Source organism: Tachypleus tridentatus, unplaced genomic scaffold, assembly GCF_004210375.1.
Source record: "Tachypleus tridentatus isolate NWPU-2018 unplaced genomic scaffold, ASM421037v1 Hic_cluster_2, whole genome shotgun sequence".
Classification (NCBI taxonomy): domain Eukaryota; kingdom Metazoa; phylum Arthropoda; class Merostomata; order Xiphosura; family Limulidae; genus Tachypleus; species Tachypleus tridentatus.
This window is the reverse complement of record NW_027467782.1, coordinates 10626766-10651739: the sequence shown is the minus strand read 5'-3', so window position 1 is coordinate 10651739 and position 24974 is coordinate 10626766. Positions and strand designations below refer to the sequence as shown.

At 53.4% G+C, this 24974-nt stretch overlaps 1 non-coding gene across 1 annotated transcript in view; it reads left to right on the top strand.

Annotated features, from left to right (window-relative positions):
- Positions 1-23482: 23482 nt before the first annotated feature.
- Positions 23483-24974, top strand: part of LOC143243509 (small subunit ribosomal RNA) — a 1803-nt gene continuing 311 nt past the window's right edge. Inside the window, exon 1 of the ribosomal RNA XR_013024633.1 lies at positions 23483-24974. This exon is cut by the window's right edge and continues 311 nt beyond it. This is a non-coding gene — a ribosomal RNA (small subunit ribosomal RNA).

Below are 24974 nucleotides of genomic sequence, written 5' to 3'. Positions count from 1 at the left end.
TCGATTTTAGTCTCTGTGCATTACGTTGGCGGGCTTCCCGTACCCAGGCGATCTCTCGACGCCGACATAACGAGCACGAATGTCGGCAGGCGGACCGACACTCTCTCGCACTACCAGCGTTGGGGGCTCCGTACCCAAACGGTGTCGGACATTGTCGATTTTAGTCTCTGTGCATTACGTTGGCGGGCTCCCCGTACCCAGGCGATCTCTCGACGCCGACATAACGAGCACGAATGTCGGCAGGCGGACCGACACTCTCTCGCACTACCAGCGTTGGGGGCTCCGTACCCAAACGGTGTCGGACATTGTCGATTTTAGTCTCTGTGCATTACGTTGGCGGGCTCCCCGTACCCAGGCGATCTCTCGACGCCGACATAACGAGCACGAATGTCGGCAGGCGGACCGACACTCTCTCGCACTACCAGCGTTGGGGGCTCCGTACCCAAACGGTGTCGGACATTGTCGATTTTAGTCTCTGTGCATTACGTTGGCGGGCTCCCCGTACCCAGGCGATCTCTCGACGCCGACATAACGAGCACGAATGTCGGCAGGCGGACCGACACTCTCTCGCACTACCAGCGTTGGGGGCTCCGTACCCAAACGGTGTCGGACATTGTCGATTTTAGTCTCTGTGCATTACGTTGGCGGGCTCCCCGTACCCAGGCGATCTCTCGACGCCGACATAACGAGCACGAATGTCGGCAGGCGGACCGACACTCTCTCGCACTACCAGCGTTGGGGGCTCCGTACCCAAACGGTGTCGGACATTGTCGATTTTAGTCTCTGTGCATTACGTTGGCGGGCTCCCCGTACCCGGGCGATCTCTCGACGCCGACATAACGAGCACGAATGTCGGCAGGCGGACCGACACTCTCTCGCACTACCAGCGTTGGGGGGCTCCGTACCCAAACGGTGTCGGACATTGTCGATTTTAGTCTCTGTGCATTACGTTGGCGGGCTCCCCGTACCCGGGCGATCTCGACGCCGACATAACGAGCACGAATGTCGGCAGGCGGACCGACACTCTCTCGCACTACCAGCGTTGGGGGGCTCCGTACCCAAACGGTGTCGGACATTGTCGATTTTAGTCTCTGTGCATTACGTTGGCGGGCTCCCCGTACCCGGGCGATCTCTCGACGCCGACATAACGAGCACGAATGTCGGCAGGCAGACCGACACTCTCTCGCACTACCAGCGTTGGGGGGCTCCGTACCCAAACGGTGTCGGACTTTGTCGATTTTAGTCTCTGTGCAAAACGTTGGCGGCGATCTCTTGACACGGAGATAACGAGCACGATTGTCGGTAAGCAGACCGACACCCTCTCGCACTAGCAACGTTGGGGGCTCCTTACCCACGCGGTGTCGTATCATTACTAAGAGCAACTTATTATACTGTGATGGATCACCTGGTGTCGTATCATCATTGCTAAGAACAACTTAATAGACTCTGATGGATCACCTGGTGTTGTATAATCAATGCTAAAATGTTTACCACATTTATATTTATATGTCTGGAACATTTTCTAATGTTGGGTGACACACAATTAAAGGGCAATGATAATGCAGTAGAGTTTACAAGAATAAGCAATATTTTGGTCAACTAGTCAGTTTAGTTAAAATAACAATTTTAGGTAGGACTAATTTAGACTGAGTATTTATGTTATAATTATATTAGTTAACAATGTGGTCACAAGGATGAAACTAGAATTGAATGCTGTAAGTCAGTCAACTTAGCCTGAAATTTTGGACATGTTCACACTGAACAATTTGTCTTCGTTCCACTTGTTTAGTACGTCGGTGTAATCAACTCTGGTTTCCACGATTCTATGGTTAGTACAGTACACTTTGAACTTTTCCAGTAAAATTATGTTCTGTTGATGTTTTGTTCGAAATTCTTGACCCAACTTTTGTTCTACGAAACATGCTCACCCTTTATGATACGTGACTGGGCGGTTCATTGTTACAAGCAATCCCACAGTTCCTCTGTGAAACAGTGGTTGGTGAGTGGTGATCACTTGGTACCTATCCTCTTTTCTTTCACTGCTAAATTATCGACGGCTATAGCAGATAGCCCTCGTGCAGTATAGAGCCAAATTCAAACAAACCGATACTCTCTTCAGACAAATATGATAAGATAATGAATTTTTCAAAGTTTTGCTCACTAAAATGGAGAAACTTTGGAATGATGTATCGAAGTTTGCATTCTGAAAGGAAGCACATTTCAAGATTTTCCTTTTTAACTTTAATTTTCAGAGTCACAGCATACAGACAACAGTTCGTTTACATATGGTCATATCAATATATTAGCAATCATTGTATCGAACGAAAATGATGTTTGACGATTAATTGTATAATTGTATTGAAGATGAAGAAATACTTTGATACAATAGAAGGGGACAGAGGTAAAGTTTTCAATATTTTACATATTCCATCTTCAGTATACAGAGCAAAATAGAAAGACGTAATTTCTAACTAACTAAATAAAATATATTGCTGAAATTACGATAATGTGAAACTAAAATACACGGAAAGTAAATTACTGACAATAAAACATGCTGTAAATATTTTAAAATGTGCTATTTGAATGAAGACTACATGATATTCGGTGTAGATTAAAGTTGTTTAATGTGGATGGTTTCTTTAAGTGCTAATTCCAGATCAGTGTTATCCATACAAACGATACTTATATTTTAATGTTCGTGTCCTGTTTCTTCACAGTTTTGCTTTATAAATGAAACCCATGACACGGGTCGTACGTCTAGGCGCAGCCGTTGCGAAAAGTGCACGAAAGGTTGGCGGCGGGACCTTCGATTCGTCGTCCCTAGAGGATACGGTCGGCATTTCGAACACCTGCTCCCGCCGAGTACACGCATTGGCCTCGGTACAAGTCGAACAGAGTCTCAGAGCATGTGCCAGCGATTGGGAAATTTAAACACCCGCGCCCGCCGCCTACCGACGGGGGAACCGATTTTCTCGATCTGTTTCGCGCGTGCGTGGTCCAACAGCAGCTTGCTCCAACGGGTCGGACGTCTAGACGCAGCCGTTGCGAAAAGTGCCCGAAAGGTTGGCGGCGGGACCTTCGATTCTTCGTCCCTAGAGGATACGGTCGGCATTTCGAACACCTGCTCCCGCCGAGTACACGCATTGGCCTCGGTACAAGTCGAACAGAGTCTCAGAGCATGTGCCAGCGATTGGGAAATTTAAACACCCGCCCGCCGCCTACCGACGGGGAACCGATTTTCTCGGTCTGTTTCGCGCGTGCGTGTTCTAACAGCCGCTTGCTCCAACGGGTCGGACGGGAAATTTCGAACACCTGCTCCCGCCGAGTACACGCATTGGCCTCGGTACAAGTCGAACACTCAGAGCCCAGCGAGCCCCCGCCCCGCCGCCTACCGACGGGGGAACCCATTTTCTCGGCCTCTTTCGCGCGTGCGTGGTCGAACAGCAGCTTGCTCCAACGGGTCGGACGTCTAGACGCAGCCGTTGCAAAAGTGCCCGAAAGGTTGGCGGCGGGTCCTTCGATTCGTCGTCCCTAGAGGATGTGGACGGCATTTCGATCACCTGCTCCCGCCGAGTACACGCATTGGCCTCGGTACAAGTCGAACAGAGTCTCAGAGCATGTGCCAGCGATTGGGAAATTTAAACACCCGCGCCCGCCGCCTACCGACGGGGGAACCGATTTTCTCGGTCTGTTTCGCGCGTGCGTGGTCCAACAGCAGCTTGCTCCAACGGGTCGGACGTCTAGACGCAGCCGTTGCGAAAAGTGCCCGAAAGGTTGGCGGCGGGTCCTTCGATTCGTCGTCCCTAGAGGATACGGTCGGCATTTCGAACACCTGCTCCCGCCGAGTACACGCATTGGCCTCGGTACAAGTCGAACAGAGTCTCAGAGCATGTGACAGCGATTGGGAAATTTAAACACCCGCGCCCGCCGCCTACCGACGGGGGAACCGATTTTCTCGGTCTGTTTCGCGCGTGCGTGGTCCAACAGCAGCTTGCTCCAACGGGTCGGACGTCTAGACGCAGCCGTTGCGAAAAGTGCCCGAAAGGTTGGCGGCGGGTCCTTCGATTCGTCGTCCCTAGAGGATACGGTCGGCATTTCGAACACCTGCTCCCGCCGAGTACACGCATTGGCCTCGGTACAAGTCGAACAGAGTCTCAGAGCATGTGCCAGCGATTGGGAAATTTAAACACCCGCGCCCGCCGCCTACCGACGGGGGAACCGATTTTCTCGGTCTGTTTCGCGCGTGCGTGGTCCAACAGCAGCTTGCTCCAACGGGTCGGACGTCTAGACGCAGCCGTTGCGAAAAGTGCCCGAAAGGTTGGCGGCGGGTCCTTCGATTCGTCGTCCCTAGAGGATACGGTCGGCATTTCGAACACCTGCTCCCGCCGAGTACACGCATTGGCCTCGGTACAAGTCGAACAGAGTCTCAGAGCATGTGACAGCGATTGGGAAATTTAAACACCCGCGCCCGCCGCCTACCGACGGGGGAACCGATTTTCTCGGTCTGTTTCGCGCGTGCGTGGTCCAACAGCAGCTTGCTCCAACGGGTCGGACGTCTAGACGCAGCCGTTGCGAAAAGTGCCCGAAAGGTTGGCGGCGGGTCCTTCGATTCGTTGTCCCTAGAGGATACGGTCGGCATTTCGAACACCTGCTCCCGCCGAGTACACGCATTGGCCTCGGTACAAGTCGAACAGAGTCTCAGAGCATGTGCCAGGGATTGGGAAATTTAAACACCCGCGCCCGCCGCCTACCGACGGGGGAACCGATTTTCTCGGTATGTTTCGCGCGTGCGTGGTCTAACAGCCGCTTGCTCCAACGGGTCGGACGTCTAGACGCAGCCGTTGCGAAAAGTGCCCGAAAGGTTGGCGGCGGGACCTTCGATTCGTCGTCCCTAGAGGATACGGTCGGCATTTCGAACACCTGCTCCCGCCGAGTACACGCATTGGCCTCGGTACAAGTCGAACAGAGTCTCAGAGCATGTGCCAGCGATTGGGAAATTTAAACACCCGCGCCCGCCGCCTACCGACGGGGGAACCGATTTTCTCGGTCTGTTTCGCGCGTGCGTGGTCTAACAGCCGCTTGCTCCAACGGGTCGGACGTCTAGACGCAGCCGTTGCGAAAAGTGCCCGAAAGGTTGGCGGCGGGACCTTCGATTCGTCGTCCCTAGAGGATACGGTCGGCATTTCGAACACCTGCTCCCGCCGAGTACACGCATTGGCCTCGGTACAAGTCGAACAGAGTCTCAGAGCATGTGCCAGCGAGCGGGAAATTTAAACACCCGCACCCGCCGCCTACCGACGGGGGAACCCATTTTCTCGGCCTCTATCGCGCGTGCGTGGTCGAACAGCAGCTTGCTCCAACGGGTCGGACGTCTAGACGCAGCCGTTGCAAAAAGTGCCCGAAAGGTTGGCGGCGGGTCCTTCGATTCGTCGTCCCTAGAGGATGTGGACGGCATTTCGATCACCTGCTCCCGCCGAGTACACGCATTGGCCTCGGTACAAGTCGAACAGAGTCTCAGAGCATGTACCAGCGATTGGGAAATTTAAACACCCGCGCCCGCCGCCTACCGACGGGGGAATCCATTTTCTCGGGCTGTTTCGCGCGTGCGTGGTCAAACAGCAGCTTTCTCCAACGGGACGTACGTCTAGGCTCAGCCGTTGCGAAAAGTGCCCAAAAGGTTGGCGGCGGTTCCTTCGATTCGTCGTCCCTAGAGGATATCGCCGGTATTTCGATCACCTGCTCCCGCCGAGTGCCCGCAGTTTCTTTGTGCCCTTCGGACAGATACCCGGTGGAACACGCTACGACGAGTTCGACGGTACTTAGGGTAGCCACGCGGAACTCTCCCGCATAAGCTCTCGCCTTTACCGCACATAGAAAGGCCGTACTATTGAGTAGTGATGGCATTAAATGTAGTTTCCTTCTATATATATAGGGGACTGGTGAGGCTTGACTGTCATCGACGATGGACGTAGCGTAAGCGTTATCGGCATGTCACCGAACAGAGGGTAGCCACGCGGAACTCTCCCGCATAAGCTTTCGCCTTTACCGCACATAGAAAAGCCGTACTTTTGAGTAGTGATGGCATTAAATGTAGTTTCCTTCTATATATATAGGGACTGGTGAGCTTGACTGGAATCGACGATGGACGTAGCGTAAGCGTTATCGGCATGTCAGCAGGCTGTTGGCGGCAGGACTGTCGATTCGACTACCGGCACCCGCCGCCTACCGAGGTTATCGTCGGCATTTCGATTACCTGCTCCCGCCGAGTTCCCCAGTTTCTTTTGCCCTCGGTCAGATAGGCGGTGGAACACGCTACCACGAGTTCGACGGTACTTAGGGTAGCCACGCGGAACTCTCCCGCATAAGCTCTCGCCTTTTACCGCATATAGAAAAGCCGTACTTTTGAGTAGTGATGGCATTAAATGTAGTTTCCTTCTATATATATAGGGGACTGGTGAGCTTGACTGGAATCGACGATGGACGTCGCGTAAGCGTTATCGGCATGTCAGCAGGCTGTTGGCGGCAGGACTGGCGATTCGACTACCGGGACCCGCCGCCTACCGAGGATTTTGTCGGCATTTCGATCACATGCTCCCGCCGAGTGCCCGCAGTTTCTTTCTGCCCTTCGGAAAGATAGCCGGTGGAACGCGCTACGACGAGTTCGACGGTACTTAGGGTAGCCACGCGGAACTCTCCCGCATAAGCTCTCGCCTTTTACCGCACATAGAAAAGCCGTACTTTTGAGTAGTGATGGCATTAAATGTAGTTTCCTTCTATATATATAGGGGACTGGTGAGGCTTGACTGGAATCGACGATGGACGTGGCGTAAGCGTTATCGGCATGTCAGCAGGCTGTTGGCGGCAGGACTGGCGATTCGACTACCGGCACCCGCCGCCTACCGAGGTTATCGTCGGCATTTCGATTACCTTCTCCCGCCGAGTTCCCGCAGTTTCTTTCTGCCCTTCGGACAGATAGGCGTGGAACACGCTACGACGAGTTCGACGGTACTTCGGGTACCCACGCGGAACTCTCCCGCATAAGCTCTCGCCTTTACCGCACATAGAAAAGCCGTACTTTTGAGTAGTGATGGCATTAAATGTAGTTTCCTTCTATATATAGGGGACTGGTGAGGCTTGACTGGAATCGACGATGGACGTGGCGTAAGCGTTATCGGCATGTCAGCAGGCTGTTGGCGGCAGGACTGTCGATTCGACTACCGGCACCCGCCGCCTACCGAGGTTATCGTCGGCATTTCGATTACCTTCTCCCGCCGAGTTCCCGCAGTTTCTTTCTGCCCTTCGGACAGATTGGCGGTGGAACACGCTACGACGAGTTCGACGGTACTTCGGGTACCCACGCGGAACTCTCCCGCATAAGCTCTCGCCTTTACCGCACATAGAAAAGCCGTACTTTTGAGTAGTGATGGCATTAAATGTAGTTTCCTTCTATATATAGGGGACTGGTGAGGATTGACTGGAATCGACGATGGACGTGGCGTAAGCGTTATCGGCATGTCAGCAGGCTGTTGGCGGCAGGACTGGCGATTCGACTACCGGCACCCGCCGCCTACCGAGGTTATCGTCGGCATTTCGATTACCTTCTCCCGCCGAGTTCCCGCAGTTTCTTTCTGCCCTTCGGACAGATAGGCGTTGGAACACGCTACGACGAGTTCGACGGTACTTCGGGTACCCACGCGGAACTCTCCCGCATAAGCTCTCGCCTTTACCGCACATAGAAAAGCCGTACTTTTGAGTAGTGATGGCATTAAATGTAGTTTCCTTCTATATATAGGGGACTGGTGAGGCTTGACTGGAATCGACGATGGACGTGGCGTAAGCGTTATCGGCATGTCAGCAGGCTGTTGGCGGCAGGACTGTCGATTCGACTACCGGCACCCGCCGCCTACCGAGGTTATCGTCGGCATTTCGATTACCGGCTCCCGCCGAGTTCCCGCAGTTTCTTTCTGCCCTTCGGACAGATAGGCGGTGGAACACGCTACGACGAGTTCGACGGCACTTAGGGTAGCCACGCGGAACTCTCCCGCATAAGCTCTCGCCTTTACCGCACATAGAAAAGCCGTACTTTTGAGTAGTGATGGCATTAAATGTAGTTTCCTTCTATATATAGGGGACTGGTGAGGCTTGACTGGAATCGACGATGGACGTGGCGTAAGCGTTATCGGCATGACACCAGGCTGTTGGCGGCAGGACTGTCGATTCGACTACCGGCACCCGCCGCCTACCGAGGTTATCGTCGGCATTTCGATTACCGGCTCCCGCCGAGTTCCCGCAGTTTCTTTCTGCCCTTCGGACAGATAGGCGGTGGAACACGCTACGACGAGTTCGACGGCACTTAGGGTAGCCACGCGGAACTCTCCCGCATAAGCTCTCGCCTTTTACCGCACATAGAAAAGCCGTACTTTTGAGTAGTGATGGCATTAAATGTAGTTTCCTTCTATATATAGGGGACTGGTGAGCTTGACTGGAATCGACGATGGACGTGGCGTAAGCGTTATCGGCATGACAGCAGGCTGTTGGCGGCAGGACTGTCGATTCGACTACCGGCACCCGCCGCCTACCGAGGTTATCGTCGGCATTTCGATTACCGGCTCCCGCCGAGTTCCCGCAGTTTCTTTCTGCCCTTCGGACAGATTGGCGGTGGAACACGCTACGACGAGTTCGACGGTACTTCGGGTACCACGCGGAACTCTCCCGCATAAGCTCTCGCCTTTTACCGCACATAGAAAAGCCGTACTTTTGAGTAGTGATGGCATTAAATGTAGTTTCCTTCTATATATAGGGGACTGGTGAGCTTGACTGGAATCGACGATGGACGTGGCGTAAGCGTTATCGGCATGTCAGCAGGCTGTTGGCGGCAGGACTGTCGATTCGACTACCGGCACCCGCCGCCTACCGAGGTTATCGTCGGCATTTCGATTACCGGCTCCCGCCGAGTTCCCGCAGTTTCTTTCTGCCCTTCGGACAGATTGGCGGTGGAACACGCTACGACGAGTTCGACGGTACTTCGGGTACCCACGCGGAACTCTCCCGCATAAGCTCTCGCCTTTACCGCACATAGAAAAGCCGTACTTTTGAGTAGTGATGGCATTAAATGTAGTTTCCTTCTATATATATAGGGGACTGGTGAGGCTTGACTGGAATCGACGATGGACGTGGCGTAAGCGTTATCGGCATGTCAGCAGGCTGTTGGCGGCAGGACTGTCGATTCGACTACCGGCACCCGCCGCCTACCGAGGTTATCGTCGGCATTTCGATTACCGGCTCCCGCCGAGTTCCCGCAGTTTCTTTCTGCCCTTCGGACAGATAGGCGTGGAACACGCTACGACGAGTTCGACGGTACTTCGGGTACCCACGCGGAACTCTCCCGCATAAGCTCTCGCCTTTACCGCACATAGAAAAGCCGTACTTTTGAGTAGTGATGGCATTAAATGTAGTTTCCTTCTATATATAGGGGACTGGTGAGGCTTGACTGGAATCGACGATGGACGTGGCGTAAGCGTTATCGGCATGTCAGCAGGCTGTTGGCGGCAGGACTGTCGATTCGACTACCGGCACCCGCCGCCTACCGAGGTTATCGTCGGCATTTCGATTACCGGCTCCCGCCGAGTTCCCGCAGTTTCTTTCTGCCCTTCGGACAGATAGGCGGTGGAACACGCTACGACGAGTTCGACGGTACTTCGGGTACCCACGCGGAACTCTCCCGCATAAGCTCTCGCCTTTACCGCACATAGAAAAGCCGTACTTTTGAGTAGTGATGGCATTAAATGTAGTTTCCTTCTATATATAGGGGACTGGTGAGGCTTGACTGGAATCGACGATGGACGTGGCGTAAGCGTTATCGGCATGTCAGCAGGCTGTTGGCGGCAGGACTGTCGATTCGACTACCGGCACCCGCCGCCTACCGAGGTTATCGTCGGCATTTCGATTACCGGCTCCCGCCGAGTTCCCGCAGTTTCTTTCTGCCCTTCGGACAGATAGGCGGTGGAACACGCTACGACGAGTTCGACGGTACTTAGGGTAGCCACGCGGAACTCTCCCGCATAAGCTCTCGCCTTTACCGCACATAGAAAAGCCGTACTTTTGAGTAGTGATGGCATTAAATGTAGTTTCCTTCTATATATAGGGGACTGGTGAGGCTTGACTGGAATCGACGATGGACGTGGCGTAAGCGTTATCGGCATGACACCAGTCTGTTGGCGGCAGGACTGTCGATTCGACTACCGGCACCCGCCGCCTACCGAGGTTATCGTCGGCATTTCGATTACCGGCTCCCGCCGAGTTCCCGCAGTTTCTTTCTGCCCTTCGGACAGATAGGCGGTGGAACACGCTACGACGAGTTCGACGGCACTTAGGGTAGCCACGCGGAACTCTCCCGCATAAGCTCTCGCCTTTACCGCACATAGAAAAGCCGTACTTTTGAGTAGTGATGGCATTAAATGTAGTTTCCTTCTATATATAGGGGACTGGTGAGGCTTGACTGGAATCGACGATGGACGTGGCGTAAGCGTTATCGGCATGTCAGCAGGCTGTTGGCGGCAGGACTGTCGATTCGACTACCGGCACCCGCCGCCTACCGAGGTTATCGTCGGCATTTCGATTACCGGCTCCCGCCGAGTTCCCGCAGTTTCTTTCTGCCCTTCGGACAGATTGGCGGTGGAACACGCTACGACGAGTTCGACGGTACTTCGGGTACCCACGCGGAACTCTCCCGCATAAGCTCTCGCCTTTACCGCACATAGAAAAGCCGTACTTTTGAGTAGTGATGGCATTAAATGTAGTTTCCTTCTATATATAGGGGACTGGTGAGCTTGACTGGAATCGACGATGGACGTGGCGTAAGCGTTATCGGCATGTCAGCAGGCTGTTGGCGGCAGGACTGTCGATTCGACTACCGGCACCCGCCGCCTACCGAGGTTATCGTCGGCATTTCGATTACCGGCTCCCGCCGAGTTCCCGCAGTTTCTTTCTGCCCTTCGGACAGATTGGCCGTGGAACACGCTACGACGAGTTCGACGGTACTTCGGGTACCCACGCGGAACTCTCCCGCATAAGCTCTCGCCTTTACCGCACATAGAAAAGCCGTACTTTTGAGTAGTGATGGCATTAAATGTAGTTTCCTTCTATATATAGGGGACTGGTGAGCTTGACTGGAATCGACGATGGACGTGGCGTAAGCGTTATCGGCATGTCAGCAGGCTGTTGGCGGCAGGACTGTCGATTCGACTACCGGCACCCGCCGCCTACCGAGGTTATCGTCGGCATTTCGATTACCGGCTCCCGCCGAGTTCCCGCAGTTTCTTTCTGCCCTTCGGACAGATTGGCCGTGGAACACGCTACGACGAGTTCGACGGTACTTCGGGTACCCACGCGGAACTCTCCCGCATAAGCTCTCGCCTTTACACATAGAAAAGCCGTACTTTTGAGTAGTGATGGCATTAAATGTAGTTTCCTTCTATATATAGGGGACTGGTGAGGCTTGACTGGAATCGACGATGGACGTGGCGTAAGCGTTATCGGCATGTCAGCAGGCTGTTGGCGGCAGGACTGTCGATTCGACTACCGGCACCCGCCGCCTACCGAGGTTATCGTCGGCATTTCGATTACCGGCTCCCGCCGAGTTCCCGCAGTTTCTTTCTGCCCTTCGGACAGATAGGCGGTGGAACACGCTACGACGAGTTCGACGGTACTTCGGGTACCCACGCGGAACTCTCCCGCATAAGCTCTCGCCTTTACCGCACATAGAAAAGCCGTACTTTTGAGTAGTGATGGCATTAAATGTAGTTTCCTTCTATATATAGGGGACTGGTGAGGCTTGACTGGAATCGACGATGGACGTGGCGTAAGCGTTATCGGCATGTCAGCAGGCTGTTGGCGGCAGGACTGTCGATTCGACTACCGGCACCCCGCCTACCGAGGTTATCGTCGGCATTTCGATTACCGGCTCCCGCCGAGTTCCCGCAGTTTCTTTCTGCCCTTCGGACAGATAGGCGGTGGAACACGCTACGACGAGTTCGACGGCACTTCGGGTACCCACGCGGAACTCTCCCGCATAAGCTCTCGCCTTTACCGCACATAGAAAAGCCGTACTTTTGAGTAGTGATGGCATTAAATGTAGTTTCCTTCTATATATAGGGGACTGGTGAGGCTTGACTGGAATCGACGATGGACGTGGCGTAAGCGTTATCGGCATGACACCAGTCTGTTGGCGGCAGGACTGTCGATTCGACTACCGGCACCCGCCGCCTACCGAGGTTATCGTCGGCATTTCGATTACCGGCTCCCGCCGAGTTCCCGCAGTTTCTTTCTGCCCTTCGGACAGATAGGCGGTGGAACACGCTACGACGAGTTCGACGGCACTTAGGGTAGCCACGCGGAACTCTCCCGCATAAGCTCTCGCCTTTACCGCACATAGAAAAGCCGTACTTTTGAGTAGTGATGGCATTAAATGTAGTTTCCTTCTATATATAGGGGACTGGTGAGGCTTGACTGGAATCGACGATGGACGTGGCGTAAGCGTTATCGGCATGTCAGCAGGCTGTTGGCGGCAGGACTGTCGATTCGACTACCGGCACCCGCCGCCTACCGAGGTTATCGTCGGCATTTCGATTACCGGCTCCCGCCGAGTTCCCGCAGTTTCTTTCTGCCCTTCGGACAGATTGGCGGTGGAACACGCTACGACGAGTTCGACGGTACTTCGGGTACCCACGCGGAACTCTCCCGCATAAGCTCTCGCCTTTACCGCACATAGAAAAGCCGTACTTTTGAGTAGTGATGGCATTAAATGTAGTTTCCTTCTATATATAGGGGACTGGTGAGCTTGACTGGAATCGACGATGGACGTGGCGTAAGCGTTATCGGCATGTCAGCAGGCTGTTGGCGGCAGGACTGTCGATTCGACTACCGGCACCCGCCGCCTACCGAGGTTATCGTCGGCATTTCGATTACCGGCTCCCGCCGAGTTCCCGCAGTTTCTTTCTGCCCTTCGGACAGATTGGCCGTGGAACACGCTACGACGAGTTCGACGGTACTTCGGGTACCCACGCGGAACTCTCCCGCATAAGCTCTCGCCTTTACCGCACATAGAAAAGCCGTACTTTTGAGTAGTGATGGCATTAAATGTAGTTTCCTTCTATATATAGGGGACTGGTGAGCTTGACTGGAATCGACGATGGACGTAGCGTAAGCGTTATCGGCATGTCAGCAGGCTGTTGGCGGCAGGACTGTCGATTCGACTACCGGCACCCGCCGCCTACCGAGGTTATCGTCGGCATTTCGATTACCGGCTCCCGCCGAGTTCCCGCAGTTTCTTTCTGCCCTTCGGACAGATTGGCCGTGGAACACGCTACGACGAGTTCGACGGTACTTCGGGTACCCACGCGGAACTCTCCCGCATAAGCTCTCGCCTTTACCGCACATAGAAAAGCCGTACTTTTGAGTAGTGATGGCATTAAATGTAGTTTCCTTCTATATATAGGGGACTGGTGAGCTTGACTGGAATCGACGATGGACGTAGCGTAAGCGTTATCGGCATGTCAGCAGGCTGTTGGCGGCAGGACTGTCGATTCGACTACCGGCACCCGCCGCCTACCGAGGTTATCGTCGGCATTTCGATTACCGGCTCCCGCCGAGTTCCCGCAGTTTCTTTCTGCCCTTCGGACAGATTGGCCGTGGAACACGCTACGACGAGTTCGACGGTACTTCGGGTACCCACGCGGAACTCTCCCGCATAAGCTCTCGCCTTTACCGCACATAGAAAAGCCGTACTTTTGAGTAGTGATGGCATTAAATGTAGTTTCCTTCTATATATAGGGGACTGGTGAGGCTTGACTGGAATCGACGATGGACGTGGCGTAAGCGTTATCGGCATGACACCAGTCTGTTGGCGGCAGGACTGTCGATTCGACTACCGGCACCCGCCGCCTACCGAGGTTATCGTCGGCATTTCGATTACCGGCTCCCGCCGAGTTCCCGCAGTTTCTTTCTGCCCTTCGGACAGATAGGCGGTGGAACACGCTACGACGAGTTCGACGGCACTTAGGGTAGCCACGCGGAACTCTCCCGCATAAGCTCTCGCCTTTACCGCACATAGAAAAGCCGTACTTTTGAGTAGTGATGGCATTAAATGTAGTTTCCTTCTATATATAGGGGACTGGTGAGGCTTGACTGGAATCGACGATGGACGTGGCGTAAGCGTTATCGGCATGTCAGCAGGCTGTTGGCGGCAGGACTGTCGATTCGACTACCGGCACCCGCCGCCTACCGAGGTTATCGTCGGCATTTCGATTACCGGCTCCCGCCGAGTTCCCGCAGTTTCTTTCTGCCCTTCGGACAGATTGGCGGTGGAACACGCTACGACGAGTTCGACGGTACTTCGGGTACCCACGCGGAACTCTCCCGCATAAGCTCTCGCCTTTACCGCACATAGAAAAGCCGTACTTTTGAGTAGTGATGGCATTAAATGTAGTTTCCTTCTATATATAGGGGACTGGTGAGCTTGACTGGAATCGACGATGGACGTGGCGTAAGCGTTATCGGCATGTCAGCAGGCTGTTGGCGGCAGGACTGTCGATTCGACTACCGGCACCCGCCGCCTACCGAGGTTATCGTCGGCATTTCGATTACCGGCTCCCGCCGAGTTCCCGCAGTTTCTTTCTGCCCTTCGGACAGATTGGCCGTGGAACACGCTACGACGAGTTCGACGGCACTTAGGGTAGCCACGCGGAACTCTCCCGCATAAGCTCTCGCCTTTACCGCACATAGAAAAGCCGTACTTTTGAGTAGTGATGGCATTAAATGTAGTTTCCTTCTATATATAGGGGACTGGTGAGGCTTGACTGGAATCGACGATGGACGTGGCGTAAGCGTTATCGGCATGACACCAGTCTGTTGGCGGCAGGACTGTCGATTCGACTACCGGCACCCGCCGCCTACCGAGGTTATCGTCGGCATTTCGATTACCGGCTCCCGCCGAGTTCCCGCAGTTTCTTTCTGCCCTTCGGACAGATTGGCTGTGGAACACGCTACGACGAGTTCGACGGTACTTCGGGTACCCACGCGGAACTCTCCCGCATAAGCTCTCGCCTTTACCGCACATAGAAAAGCCGTACTTTTGAGTAGTGATGGCATTAAATGTAGTTTCCTTCTATATATATAGGGACTGGTGAGCTTGACTGGAATCGACGATGGACGTAGCGTAAGCGTTATCGGCATGTCAGCAGGCTGTTGGCGGCAGGACTGTCGATTCGACTACCGGCACCCGCCGCCTACCGAGGTTATCGTCGGCATTTCGATTACCGGCTCCCGCCGAGTTCCCGCAGTTTCTTTCTGCCCTTCGGACAGATTGGCCGTGGAACACGCTACGACGAGTTCGACGGTACTTCGGGTACCCACGCGGAACTCTCCCGCATAAGCTCTCGCCTTTACCGCACATAGAAAAGCCGTACTTTTGAGTAGTGATGGCATTAAATGTAGTTTCCTTCTATATATATAGGGGACTGGTGAGCTTGACTGGAATCGACGATGGACGTAGCGTAAGCGTTATCGGCATGTCAGCAGGCTGTTGGCGGCAGGACTGTCGATTCGACTACCGGCACCCGCCGCCTACCGAGGTTATCGTCGGCATTTCGATTACCGGCTCCCGCCGAGTTCCCGCAGTTTCTTTCTGCCCTTCGGACAGATTGGCCGTGGAACACGCTACGACGAGTTCGACGGCACTTAGGGTAGCCACGCGGAACTCTCCCGCATAAGCTCTCGCCTTTACCGCACATAGAAAAGCCGTACTTTTGAGTAGTGATGGCATTAAATGTAGTTTCCTTCTATATATAGGGGACTGGTGAGCTTGACTGGAATCGACGATGGACGTAGCGTAAGCGTTATCGGCATGTCAGCAGGCTGTTGGCGGCAGGACTGTCGATTCGACTACCGGCACCCGCCGCCTACCGAGGTTATCGTCGGCATTTCGATTACCGGCTCCCGCCGAGTTCCCGCAGTTTCTTTCTGCCCTTCGGACAGATTGGCGGTGGAACACGCTACGACGAGTTCGACGGCACTTAGGGTAGCCACGCGGAACTCTCCCGCATAAGCTCTCGCCTTTACCGCACATAGAAAAGCCGTACTTTTGAGTAGTGATGGCATTAAATGTAGTTTCCTTCTATATATAGGGGACTGGTGAGCTTGACTGGAATCGACGATGGACGTGGCGTAAGCGTTATCGGCATGTCAGCAGGCTGTTGGCGGCAGGACTGTCGATTCGACTACCGGCACCCGCCGCCTACCGAGGTTATCGTCGGCATTTCGATTACCGGCTCCCGCCGAGTTCCCGCAGTTTCTTTCTGCCCTTCGGACAGATTGGCTGTGGAACACGCTACGACGAGTTCGACGGTACTTCGGGTACCCACGCGGAACTCTCCCGCATAAGCTCTCGCCTTTTACCGCACATAGAAAAGCCGTACTTTTGAGTAGTGATGGCATTAAATGTAGTTTCCTTCTATATATATAGGGGACTGGTGAGGATTGACTGGAATCGACGATGGACGTGGCGTAAGCGTTATCGGCATGTCAGCAGGCTGTTGGCGGCAGGACTGGCGATTCGACTACCGGCACCCGCCGCCTACCGAGGTTATCGTCGGCATTTCGATTACCTTCTCCCGCCGAGTTCCCGCAGTTTCTTTCTGCCCTTCGGACAGATAGGCGTTGGAACACGCTACGACGAGTTCGACGGTACTTCGGGTACCCACGCGGAACTCTCCCGCATAAGCTCTCGCCTTTTACCGCACATAGAAAAGCCGTACTTTTGAGTAGTGATGGCATTAAATGTAGTTTCCTTCTATATATATAGGGGACTGGTGAGGCTTGACTGGAATCGACGATGGACGTGGCGTAAGCGTTATCGGCATGACACCAGTCTGTTGGCGGCAGGACTGTCGATTCGACTACCTGCACCCGCCGCCTATCGAGGTTATCGTCGGCATTTCGATTACCGGCTCCCGCCGAGTTCCCGCAGTTTCTTTCTGCCCTTCGGACAGATAGGCGGTGGAACACGCTACGACGAGTTCGACGGCACTTAGGGTAGCCACGCGGAACTCTCCCGCATAAGCTCTCGCCTTTACCGCACATAGAAAAGCCGTACTTTTGAGTAGTGATGGCATTAAATGTAGTTTCCTTCTATATATAGGGGACTGGTGAGGCTTGACTGGAATCGACGATGGACGTAGCGTAAGCGTTATCGGCATGTTCAAACGTTGCCGCCGACTAACCCCAATGGCCTCATTGCCTCTAGGAGAGATTCGCGATCGATCACGCGACGCGTCCGTTGGCGGGGTTGTGGAGGACGATGCGGACACTACCCGGTAGTTTTAGGACGTTACGTGTACCTTTTCGCTCAAAACTGAGGACCAATTTGACGCAACTCAGGGTTGCGATGCGGAACTTGCCCGCATAGGCTCTCGCCTTTTACCGCACTTTCAAAAGCCGTACTAATGGGTTCTGATGGCATTAAATGTAGTTTCCTTCTATATATAGGGAGCATAGTCTGTCTGAGACGGACTTCAAAGGGAGGACGGCTTTAAGAAATTTTCTCCCGTATAGAGTGATGCCAAAGACGGCATGGATGTGAGGCGAGTTCGGTGAAATTTGGAAAGTGGGAGGAAATGGCAAAATCAGTTTGATAGTTAGAAACGTTGTTTTCAGCGTTCATTTTCACCACTTTTCACTCAAAACTGAGGACCAATTTGACGCAACTCAGGGTTGCGATGCGGAACTTGCCCGCATAGGCTCTCGCCGTTTACCGCACTTTCAAATGCCGTACTAATGGGTTCTGATGGCATTAAATGTAGTTTCCTTCTCTATATAGGGGGCATAGTCTGTCTGAGACGGACCTGAAAGGGAGTACGACTTTAAGAAATTTTCTCCCGTATAGAGTGATGCCAAAGACGGCATGGATGTGAGGAGAGTTCGGTGAAATTTGGAAAGTGGGAGGAAATGGCAAAATCAGTTTGATAGTTAGAAACGTTGTTTTCAGCGTTCATTTTCACCACTTTTCACTCAAAACTGAGGACCAATTTGACGCAACTCAGGGTTGCGATGCGGAACTTGCCCGCATAGGCTCTCGCCTTTTACCGCACTTTCAAAAGCCGTACTAATGGGTTCTGATGGCATTAAATGTAGTTTCCTTCTATATATAGGGAGCATAGTCTGTCTGAGACGGACTTCAAAGGGAGGACGGCTTTAAGAAATTTTCTCCCGTATAGTGTGATGCCAAAGACGGCATGGATGTGAGGCGAGTTCGGTGAAATTTGGGAAGTGGGAGGAAATGGCAAAATCAGTTTGATAGTTAGAAACGTTGTTTTCAGCGTTCATTTTCACCACTTTTCACTCAAAACTCAGGACCAATTTGACGCAACTCAGGGTTGCGATGCGGAACTTGCCCGCATAGGCTCTCGCCGTTTACCGCACTTTCAAATGCCGTACTAATGGGTTCTGATGGCATTAAATGTAGTTTCCTTCTCTATATAGGGGGCATAGTCTGTCTGAGACGGACCTGAAAGGGAGTACGACTTTAAGAAATTTTCTCCCGTATAGAGTGATGCCAAAGACGGCATGGATGTGAGGAGAGTTCGGTGAAATTTGGAAAGTGGGAGGAAATGGCAAAATCAGTTTGATAGTTAGAAACGTTGTTTTCAGCGTTCATTTTCACCACTTTTCACTCAAAACTGAGGACCAATTTGACGCAACTCAGGGTTGCGATGCGGAACTTGCCCGCATAGGTTCTCGCCTTTTACCGCACTTTGAAATGCCGTACTAATGGGTTCTGATGGCATTAAATGTAGTTTCCTTCTCTATATAGGGGCATAGTCTGTCTGAGACGGACCTGAAAGGGAGTACGACTTTAAGAAATTTTCTCCCGTATAGAGTGATGCCAAAGACGGCATGGATGTGAGGAGAGTTCGGTGAAATTTGGAAAGTGGGAGGAAATGGCAAAATCAGTTTGATAGTTAGAAACGTTGTTTTCAGCGTTCATTTTCACCACTTTTCACTCAAAACTGAGGACCAATTTGACGCAACTCAGGGTAGCGATGCGGAACTATTCCGCTTGGTCCCTTGCCTTTACCGCACTTTCAAATGCCGTACTAATGGGTTCTGATGGCATTAAATTTAGTTTCCTTCTCTATATAGGGGCATAGTCTGTCTGAGACAGGATTGTAACATTGTGTTAAGCCTCCTCTCACCTTTTAACCCGGCGTGCCCGGGACCTGTGGGCTGGTCACGGCCCGTTTCCACACAGGTGGTGAGTACTAGCGAAAACGACTGCCGATAGTGTTAAGAAATGGCCGAACAAAGAATGTAAGAGGCCGAGAGATATTGAATGAACGAACGTAATGGTGGATTGAAACAATATATTGGAGCGAAAAAAAAGAATGTTGCGAGAAGTGATGGTTTTAAGAACACTGTGCGGCGTTTTCCTAGTAAGTTTGTCGTTCTACCCGTCTCGGTGGATTCGGCACCACCTGTAACGGTGGTTTTTGACGTGCCTCGGTGGAAGAGGTTACTGTCGTAAAATATATGGGTAGCTGTTTCCCGTTCCCTCTCGGTCCGTGCGGGGATAAAAGCAGTACGTGCGTTCGACCGCACGCCTACGAGTTAATCCGAGCGATTAGCCGGTCTCAGTCAGAGACACACGGGATGCTGGACCCGCAGCGTGCTCTGCACGAGTCGTTGAATTTCAGCTTGTCAAACCAAGGGTCCGAGCGGCCCTTCCCTTTCACGGGGCATGTTATTTACGGTGACTGTTTCCCTTTCCCTCTCGTTCCGAGCGGGGATAAAAGCAGTACGTGCGTTCGACCGCACGCCTACGAGTTAATCCGAGCGATTAGCCGGTCTCAGTCAGAGACACACGGGATGCTGGACCCGCAGCGTGCTCTGCACGAGTCGTTGAATTTCAGCTTGTCAATCCAAGGGTCCGAGCGGCCCTTCCCTTTCACGGGGCATGTTATTTACGGTGACTGTTTCCCTTTCCCTCTCGGTCCGAGCGGGGATAAAAGCAGTACGTGCGTTCGACCGCACGGCTACGAGTTAATCCGAGCGATTAGCCGGTCTCATTTGGAGACACACGGGATGCTGGACCCGCAGCGTGCTCTGCACGAGTCGTTGATTTTCAGCTTGTCAAACCAAGGGTCCGAGCGGCCCTTCCCATTCACGGGGCAAGTCAATAACGGTGACTGTTTCCCTTTCCCTCTCGGTCCGAGCGGGGATAAAAGCAGTACGTGCGTTCGACCGCACCCTACGTGTTAATCCGAGCGATTAGCCGGTCTCAGTCAGAGACACACGGGATGCTGGACCCGCAGCGTGCTCTGCACGAGTCGTTGAATTTCAGCATGTCAAACCAAGGGTCCGAGCGGCTCTTCCCTTTTCGGGGGAAGTCAATAACGGTGACTGTTTCCCTTTCCCTCTCGGTCCGAGCGGGGATAAAAGCAGTACGTGCGTTCGACCGCACCCCTACGTGTTAATCCGAGCGATTAGCCGGTCTCAGTCAGAGACACACGGGATGCTGGACCCGCAGCGTGCTCTGCACGAGTCGTTGAATTTCAGCATGTCAAACCAAGGGTCCGAGCGGCTCTTCCCTTTCACGGGGCAAGTCAATAACGGTGACTGTTTCCCTTTCCCTCTCGGTCCGAGCGGGGATAAAAGCAGTACGTGCGTTCGACCGCACCCCTACGAGTTAATCCGAGCGATTAGCCGGTCTCAGTCAGAGACACACGGGATGCTGGACCCGCAGCGTGCTCTGCACGAGTCGTTGAATTTCAGCTTGTCAAACCAAGGGTCCGAGCGGCCCTTCCCTTTCACGGGGCATGTTATTTACGGTGACTGTTTCCCTTTCCCTCTCGGTCCGAGCGGGGATAAAAGCAGTACGTGCGTTCGACCGCACGCCTACGAGTTAATCCGAGCGATTAGCCGGTCTCAGTCAGAGACACACGGGATGCTGGACCCGCAGCGTGCTCTGCACGAGTCGTTGAATTTCAGCTTGTCAAACCAAGGGTCCGAGCGGCCCTTCCCTTTCACGGGGCATGTTATTTACGGTGACTGTTTCCCTTTCCCTCTCGGTCCGAGCGGGGATAAAGCAGTACGTGCGTTCGACCGCACAGCTACGAGTTAATCCGAGCGATTAGCCAGTCTCATTAAGAGACACACGGGATGCTGGACCCGCAGCGTGCTCTGCACGAGCCGTTGAATTTCAGCATGTCAAACCAAGGGTCCGAGCGGCTCTTCCCTTTCACGGGGCACGTGAACAACGGTGACTGTTTCCCTTTCCCTCTCGGTCCGAGCGGGGATAAAAGCAGTACGTGCGTTCGACCGCACGCCTACGAGTTAATCCGAGCGATTAGCCGGTCTCAGTCAGAGACACACGGGATGCTGGACCCGCAGCGTGCTCTGCACGAGTCGTTGAATTTCAGCTTGTCAAACCAAGGGTCCGAGCGGCCCTTCCCTTTCACGGGGCATGTTATTTACGGTGACTGTTTCCCTTTCCCTCTCGGTCCGAGCGGGGATAAAAGCAGTACGTGCGTTCGACCGCACGCCTACGAGTTAATCCGAGCGATTAGCCGGTCTCAGTCAGAGACACACGGGATGCTGGACCCGCAGCGTGCTCTGCACGAGCCGTTGAATTTCAGCATGTCAAACCATGGGTCCGAGCGGCTCTTCCCTTTCACGGGGCACGTCAATATCGGTGACTGTTTCCCTTTCCCTCTCGGTCCGAGCGGGGATAAAAGCAGTACGTGCGTTCGACCGCACGCCTACGAGTTAATCCGAGCGATTAGCCGGTCTCAGTCAGAGACACACGGGATGCTGGACCCGCAGCGTGCTCTGCACGAGCCGTTGAATTTCAGCATGTCAAACCAAGGGTCCGAGCGGCTCTTCCCTTTCACGGGGCACGTGAACAACGGTGACTGTTTCCCTTTCCCTCTCTGTCCGAGTGGGGATAAAAGCAGTACGTGCGTTCGACCGCACCCCTACGTGTTAATCCGAGCGATTAGCCGGTCTCAGTCAGAGACACACGGGATGCTGGACCCGCAGCGTGCTCTGCACGAGCCGTTGAATTTCAGCATGTCAAACCAAGGGTCCGAGCGGCTCTTCCCTTTCACGGGGCACGTGAACAACGGTGACTGTTTCCCTATCCCTCTCGGTCCGAGCGGGGATAAAAGCAGTACGTGCGTTCGACCGCACGCCTACGAGTTAATCCGAGCGATTAGCCGGTCTCAGTCAGAGACACACGGGATGCTGGACCCGCAGCGTGCTCTGCACGAGTCGTTGAATTTCAGCTTGTCAAACCAAGGGTCCGAGCGGCCCTTCCCTTTCACGGGGCATGTTATTTACGGTGACTGTTTCCCTTTCCCTCTCGGTCCGAGCGGGGATAAAAGCAGTAAAAGCAGTACGTGCGTTCGACCGCACGGCTACGAGTTAATCCGAGCGATTAGCCAGTCTCATTAAGAGACACACGGGATGCTGGACCCGCAGCGTGCTCTGCACGAGCCGTTGAATTTCAGCATGTCAAACCAAGGGTCCGAGCGGCTCTTCCCTTTCACGGGGCACGTGAACAACGGTGACTGTTTCCCTTTCCCTCTCTGTCCGAGTGGGGATAAAAGCAGTACGTGCGTTCGACCGCACCCTACGTGTTAATCCGAGCGATTAGCCGGTCTCAGTCAGAGACACACGGGATGCTGGACCCGCAGGGTGCTCTGCACGAGCCGTTGAATTTCAGCATGTCAAACCAAGGGTCCGAGCGGCTCTTCCCTTTCACGGGGCACGTGAACAACGGTGACTGTTTCCCTATCCCTCTCGGTCCGAGCGGGGATAAAAGCAGTACGTGCGTTCGACCGCACGCCTACGAGTTAATCCGAGCGATTAGCCGGTCTCAGTCAGAGACACAAGGGATGCTGGACCCGCAGCGTGCTCTGCACGAGCCGTTGAATTTCAGCTTGTCAAACCAAGGGTCCGAGCGCCCCTTCCCTTTCACGGGGCACGTCAATAACGGTGACTGTTTCCCTTTCCCTCTCGGTCCGAGCGGGGATAAAGCAGTACGTGCGTTCGACCGCACGCGTACGAGTTAATCCGAGCGATTAACGATTGTCTTTGTTACGAAAGACGTTCTGTTCCCACTGCTGATGCGACGAGTTTCGGGTAACCATGCCGAGACATCGGAATATGCATCATTTTCGATATAGCTTAGTGTGGGTTGAGCTGTCCTCCGAAGGTCGGTTCTTCCTGATACGCCCTAGTTTGTTTCGTTTTATCGGAACTGTTGTTTTGGAGAACTCGTACTCTAGAGTGTGTAAGAGGTCTGTCTCGTGATTGGTGACACGAAGTAGACAGAGAACGGCAGGCGTGTATCTAGCCACGCGTCTGCCGATTCGAGAGTGGTGTTTCTACTCGCCGTTGGAGCGGGTGGCTTGCACCGAACGAGAAAAGATACCTGGTTGATCCTGCCAGTAGTCATATGCTTGTCTCAAAGATTAAGCCATGCATGTCTAAGTACATGCCGAAATAAGGTGAAACCGCGAATGGCTCATTATCCAGCCGTTGTTCCTTAGATCGTACTTTCCTACTTGGATAACTGTGGTAATTCTAGAGCTAATACATGCAACAAAGCTCCGACCTCACGGGACGAGCGCATTTATTAGACCAAGACCAATCGGACCTCGGTCCGCAAATGATGGTGACTCTGGATAACTTTTGGCTGATCGCACGGTCTAGCACCGGCGACGCATCTTTCAAGTGTCTGCCTTATCAACTGTCGATGGTAGGTTATGCGCCTACCATGGTCGTAACGGGTAACGGGGAATCAGGGTTCGATTCCGGAGAGGGAGCCTGAGAAACGGCTACCACATCCAAGGAAGGCAGCAGGCGCGCAAATTACCCACTCCCAGAACGGGGGGTAGTGACGAAAAATAACGATACGGGACTCTATCGAGGCCCCGTAATTGGAATGAGTACACTCTAAATCCTTTAACGAGGATCTATTGGAGGGCAAGTCTGGTGCCAGCAGCCGCGGTAATTCCAGCTCCAATAGCGTATATTAAAGTTGTTGCGGTTAAAAAGCTCGTAGTTGGATCTCAGTTCTAGACAGGGGGTCCGCTTTGGCGGTTACTTCCTGGCCTAAACATCCTGCCGGTTTTCCCTCGGTGCCCTTGATTGAGTGTCTTGGGTGGCCGGCAAGTTTACTTTGAAAAATTAGAGTGCTCAAAGCAGGCGAAACGCCTGAATAATGGTGCATGGAATAATGGAATAGGACCTCGGTTCTATTTTGTTGGTTTTCGGAACACGAGGTAATGATTAAGAGGGACAGACGGGGCATTCGTATTGCGACGCTAGAGGTGAAATTCTTGGACCGTCGCAAGACGAACTACTGCGAAAGCATTTGCCAAGAATGTTTTCATTAATCAAGAACGAAAGTTAGAGGTTCGAAGGCGATCAGATACCGCCCTAGTTCTAACCATAAACGATGCCAACCAGCGATCCGCCTGAGTTCCTCAAACGACTCGGCGGGCAGCTTCCGGGAAACCAAAGTGTTTGGGTTCCGGGGGAAGTATGGTTGCAAAGCTGAAACTTAAAGGAATTGACGGAAGGGCACCACCAGGAGTGGAGCCTGCGGCTTAATTTGACTCAACACGGGAAACTCACCCGGCCCGGACACTGGAAGGATTGACAGATTAAGAGCTCTTTCTTGATTCAGTGGGTGGTGGTGCATGGCCGTTCTTAGTTGGTGGAGCGATTTGTCTGGTTAATTCCGATAACGAACGAGACTCTAGCCTATTAAATAGACGACTGATCACACGTGTCGGTCGATCTTCTTAGAGGGACAAGCGGCGTTTAGCCGCACGAGACAGAGCAATAACAGGTCTGTGATGCCCTTAGATGTCCGGGGCCGCACGCGCGTACACTGAAGGAATCAGCGTGTGATT